The following is a 6,000-nucleotide window of genomic DNA, read 5'->3' as shown; positions in this document are numbered from 1 at the left end:
AAAAGAAAAGATACACAATATTTCATTTTATTAAAAATACTTTCCTCATACCCTCCCACCCCCCCATTTTGTTTATTAGGAGGATTATTGTAAGTATAATCTCATTTAATTTTACATTAAGAAAATTCAGAGAAGCAGTAGCATTTTTTCTGTTCTTTTTTTTTCTTTAAAGATTTTATTTATTTATTAGAAAGAGAGAGCACACAAGTAGAAGAAGCAGGAGAGGGAGAAGCAGGCACCCCACTGAGCAGGGAGCCTGACGCCGGGCTCTCTCCAGGACTCTGGGATCATGACCTGAGCCGAAGGCAGACACTTAACTGACTGAGCCACTCAGGCGCCCCAGTTCTTCTTCTTCTTCTTTTTTTGGGGCAGTAATTGTTTTCCAACTTTCTTTTTTTAACTATAAAACCACTTCTTTTATGGTAGGCTTATTTGCTCAAAAGTTAATGCTTATGTAGAAGATGTACTTTATATCCCCAACGGAATACTACTCAACCATTAAAAAAGGAATGAAATTTTGCCATTTTCAACAACATGAATGGACCTTGGGGGTTTTAAATGAAATAAATCAGAAGGAGAAAGACAAAAACAGTATGCTTTCACTCATGTGGAATCTAAAACAAAACAAAACAAAAGCAAACTTGTAGACACAAAGAACATTTTGATGGTTACCAGAAGGGAAGAGGGTTGGGGGGGTGGACAAAATGGGCGATAGAGGTCAAATATATGGTGATGGATAATAACTAGACTTTGGGAGGTGATCACTTTGTAATGAATACAAATGCAGAATTATAATGTTGTATACCTCAAAATTATGTTATATACCAATCCTACTCAGTGCAAAAAAAAAAAAAAAAAAAAAAGCACAGCCTAAACAAACAAATTATGCGATGCGGCTAGAGAAAAAAAAATGACCTGTTAATAATAGTCACAAAATTACCACTAGCATTATGCAGTTTTTATGAGTCATCGTCTATTTTGAGTTAAAATTCCTGTGGTATGGACCTGACAATACTATTTTCACGAAAAGAGCAACTAATCAGGGTAGTTTGATGAGTGCAGAAAATTAAAATAAGATCGGTGTCTTTAAGCCTTGCCTTTGGTCATGGGACTAAAACTAGGTCTCTAATAAAAACCTTTTGAAAGACCAGAGATGGTATGAGTTTTCTTTTGGTTGACCACCATAAGACTTCAAGGACTTACTTCCCCTATGGAGGCAGATTTCTTCAAGACTGTGGTCCAGACAGACTCTCCAGGAAGTCAGTGGGTTACGTACAAGTTTTATGAGAGCTTTGATTTGCATTAAGTCGCCTGCACACTTCTGAGCAAATGACGATGGGAGGGGGAGCTTTTTCATGAGGAGATCCGTTGAGTTTTTGTGCCAATTGAAGACTATGAATTAATGCTTTTCTGATATTCCTAAAATTAAAACCCCATGAACTAACCATTTCAGGGTATTAAGCTTTGCTTCAAAATGCATTCTCCACAGATGAATCAAAGGACCTAATGCATTTGCTATTTGGGAATAATAAAGCATGAAATGGGGTGCAGGACTTATATATTTACATAAGAAGAAAGAGCTGGAAAAGTTTAGGAAAAACAACAACAGAGGAAGGTGCCAATGTGAGACTTGCTCTGAAAAAGCAGACCTGTAAACTGCTCCTCTTCAAACCGCTTCCCGGTTTGTGACAATTGAGGTGCAGAAAGGATTGTGGAGGTCTCACCCCTTCCTTTTCCTTGGGTTCCTCAGAACTTTCCTCTGGATTTTGGCATTTACCTCACCTTGTTGTGTACTCCTGAAAGAAACAAAGGGCAAGGAGAAACAAAGGAAAAGAAAAACATTTTGTGTTTTCCAAATGCTCAGTGTTGATCAAGTATCACAATTAGGAAAACAGTATTTAGAACGGAAGACAAAAAGTCAGATATAGGAACTGTAGGAATAGCAGCGGTCTAGTTTTTAACTTAAAAGTGAGTCAATTTAGACATTGCATTTTTGTGCAAGAAGTTGTCTACATCACATATAAATGTGTACAGCCTTTTCTGCAATCTCCTATACCACATTATGGCCCTCAAGGTAATTCCATTGAAGAATCATGGAATCACATAGTTTGTAGCTATGCATTGACTATTTTGTTAAGATAACTACGATTTTTTGTTGGTGTTTTTAAACAACGATATCATCACAGAAGCTCTTATTTAGTCACATCAAAAGAAATTTAGGTCTAGCGTCATGCTGTATGCAGTCCCTAGGCAAATAGAGACTGTGTCAGTGTAAGTTTGTGTGTGATGGCAAGTCCAGAGTTATAGAGACTTTTTTTTTTTTTAAAGATTTTATTTATTTATGTGACAGAGAGACAGCCAGCGAGAGAGGGAACACAGCAGGGGGAGTGGGAGAGGGAGAAGCAGGCTCCCAGTAGAGGAGCCCGATGTGGGACTCGATCCCGGAACGCCGGGATCACGCCCTGAGCCGAAGGCAGACGCTTAACGACTGCGCTACCCAGGCGCCCCCAGAGTTATAGAGACTTAAACAGGATTGAAAGTTTATTTTTCTTACAAGTGAAATTAATGTGGAGGTAATGAGTCCAGGGCTGATGGATAACTCCATGGTCATCAAGGACCTCTGCTCTTTTGTTCTTGCTGCTTTGCCATTCTGAGGTTATCTCATTCCAGAAACAGCAGTTCTAGCTCCAGTTGTCCTGTTTGCAGTCCAGCCAAGGAAGGAAGGAAGAGAGGAAGGAAGGGAGGAAAGGAGGAAGGGAGAGAGGAAGAGGGGATATAGAAGATGGAAGGCAAAGGAGATTCCCAGAAGCTGCCGTACAGCTCGTCTGGTTGTATTTCTAAAGCCATTGCTTAATCAAATGGCTACACCTACCTGCAAGGAAGGCCAGGACTTTATTCTTTCTTCTGGGCAGTAAAGTGCTGGTGTTTTATTACTAAGGAAGAAGGTGAGAATGAATATCCCAGTAGACAGCCATCAGTCTGTGTCTGCATGCCAACTAAATGTTTATTCTAATAACCAGTCTTCATTCTGTTCCTTATTTCTTTTAACCAAGTTTCCCCTGGATGCATGTACAGAGCACTGAAACATCAGTGCTATTATGCAATGCCTATAATAATAATAACAATTGGGAAGATGAGAGGTAGAGATGGCCTTCAAAGAAAAAAAAAACAAGGAGGAAGCAGACCTATTCAACTTTTTTTCGCTCTGCCCCCCCACCACACAAACTTGTCTCTGGTTATTTTTTCTTATTTTTTGGCCAGAGTACCTCACTGTATGGTTGAAAATGTTTCACATGATTTGGTCAAGAGAAGGGTGACTGTTACTGGCTTTTTTGCACTTAGTGGCAGAGCATTTCACAGGAAGTTCAGCTTGTTTGTCTAGGGAATTAGTAAAGAGGAAAATGCTAATATGTAAGAGGCATCAGTTTTAAGAGAGACACAAAATCTATTGGGTTTATTTATTTATTTATTTATTTTTAAAGATTTTATTTATTTATTTGACAGAGAGCCAGCGAGAGAGGGAACACAAGCAGGGGGAGTGGGAGAGGAAGAAGCAGGCTCCCAGTAGGGAGCCTGATGTGGGGCTCGATTCCAGAACGCTGGGATCACGCCCTGAGCCGAAGGCAGACGCTAAACGACTGAGCCACCCAGGCGCCCTGTTTTTTGTTTTTTTTGTTTTTTTTAATTACTGTTAGCTGAAGAAAGTAAAAAACTGAGTTTCTTCGGTTATTTCAAATACTACCTTTCGTTGAATACCTTGGGCTTTCAAGTTTTTGCCAACCAAGATAACCAGTAAAAGTGGTGGGTTTTACCTATAACATCAACAAAAACAATGTGTTCAGTGTGAGAAATTCATTTGTTATCTATTTCGTCTTCAGGGTTGAGTTGCCTTTATCAGGGGAAGTTATCTGGTGACCTTCAAAGATAATGTAGGGTGAAAACTTGATTGTGCTGGCCTGGATAATAGAATGATGTGAGTTAAGACCAATAATAGAATGTGTTGGTTGATTAATTAGCTGGATAATAGTAGTGCAACATACTAAAAGTAATATATACCTAGAACTGTGGTTCTTAAACTTGAGCGTGTATAATAACTGAGGAGCTTATTAAAAGCACCACTTCCTGGTCCAGCCCTCAAACTCAGATTTAGTGCGTCTGGGACTGTAGCAATCTCAATTTTTGACAAGCATTTTAGGACCAAGCTTTGGGAAATACTGACCTACAAATTCAGGTAGTATGAAGACATTGATAGAACATGAGATTTAATACCATAAGAGCTGGATTTGACTCATCGTCCCCATTTATTCATTGTGTGATCTTGGACAAGCTACTTAACCTCTAAATTCAGTTTCCTCTTTTTTATTTTTATTTTTTAAAAGATTTATTTATTATTATTAGAGAGACAGCGTGAGCATGCGTGAGCAGGGGGAGGGGCAGGGGGAGAGAGAGAATCCTCAAGCAGACTCCCCACTGAGCATGGAGCCTGATGCAGGACTCTACCTCATGACCCTGATATCATGACCTGGGCTGAAATCAAGAGTCAGCCACTTAACCAACTGAGTCACCTAGGTGCCCCCAGTTTCTTCATTTTTAAAGTGGGTAAATATATAATTATCTCATAGAATTGTTTTTCAGATTAATTAGAAAAAGACAGGTGACAACATATTGTGCATTGCTTGGTACTTGATAAACACACAAAAAAGTTACTCGAAAGCTCCATCACAAGTAAGCACCCAAAATTCCTACCTAAGAATCAGGCCTTTGGGTTAAAACATTGTCTTTAGAAAACATCCATTGTGATGCAAAGAAGTCACTTGGAACTGCTAATCCTTACCTGGTGCTTCCTAGGGTGTGTTCTATGGAATAGGAGTCCCATGGGACATAAAGAGGGGGGTATAAAAACAGGTTTCATGTCAAATAATTTTGGAAAATACGGGATTAAGTGGGATCAAAGTTTCTTTAGCGTAAGACTTCCCCGAGCCTTTAAAATATTAATGCAAAATGTGAGTCTATAAGAGGGATTTTTTGGAAAAACACCTTCCAGATTTAATGGGAAAATCCCTTTTAATGAGACCTCTCAGGGGATTTGGGTCTATAGAACACATCTGGGAAACAATGACATATTTTCATACACTGAAGTTTTAGCTTTGCTAGCAGAGAGTGGTAAGCTAAGAGAGACAGTAGAATGGTGGTTTTGGGGAGAGGGAATAGAAAAAGGCATGGGGTGTGGGATCTAGCCTGGGAGGGCAGAGCCAAGTGAAGAACTCACAGCAGCCAAGGACATCCTGGAAGTTCTAGGGGTCTTGGAAGCCCTAAGTAAGAAAGCTTGAAACTCAAAATGCCTTAGTCACAGTTTAGTCTAGTACTGCTTGGGTGGGGGGAACAAGTTCCGTACTTGCTATCTCTGTTCTAATGTTTACCTTTATAGCTTCTGATCTGCCTGATTGAGGTCACCTAGGTACTCACAATGGAAGTTCATTCCTCCTCTCTTCTACCCAAAAAAGTAAAAATCTTATTGGATATTTAACATATGTCAGGCATTGGTCTTGGAGCTAAGAATCAAACAATGAACAAGTTATTATTTATGTTCTTGAACAACTATCTAGTAAGAGAAAAATGTAGGAAAACCAGTGATTATGATTGTGTGATAATGTTAGTTTAAGTTACATAACCCACTTAAAGTGAATGAGGGGCAGTTTCAGGAATTGAATGTATCAGGAAGATTTCAGGTATAAAGTTATGGTTGAGTTAATTCTTGAGGGGATAAGAGTTGCCTGAAATGCAAACACTTAAACTAAGGATAATAAATTTCTAGAGGGCAGATTTTCATCTGGAAGCAGGGAGCACACGTAATTTGATGGGAGCACATGGCCCTTTTATGGCATAAAGGATTGGAGGTAAATTCTTTAAAAAATGATGCTAAATCCATCCTATAATTAAAAGCTATTTTCCATGCATGACACAGTGACATTTATGAAAAAAGTCAGCACTTAATATGAT

This window comes from Ursus arctos, unplaced genomic scaffold (assembly GCF_023065955.2).
Source record: "Ursus arctos isolate Adak ecotype North America unplaced genomic scaffold, UrsArc2.0 scaffold_4, whole genome shotgun sequence".
NCBI lineage: Eukaryota > Metazoa > Chordata > Mammalia > Carnivora > Ursidae > Ursus > Ursus arctos.
Note: the sequence above shows the minus strand (reverse complement) of the source record.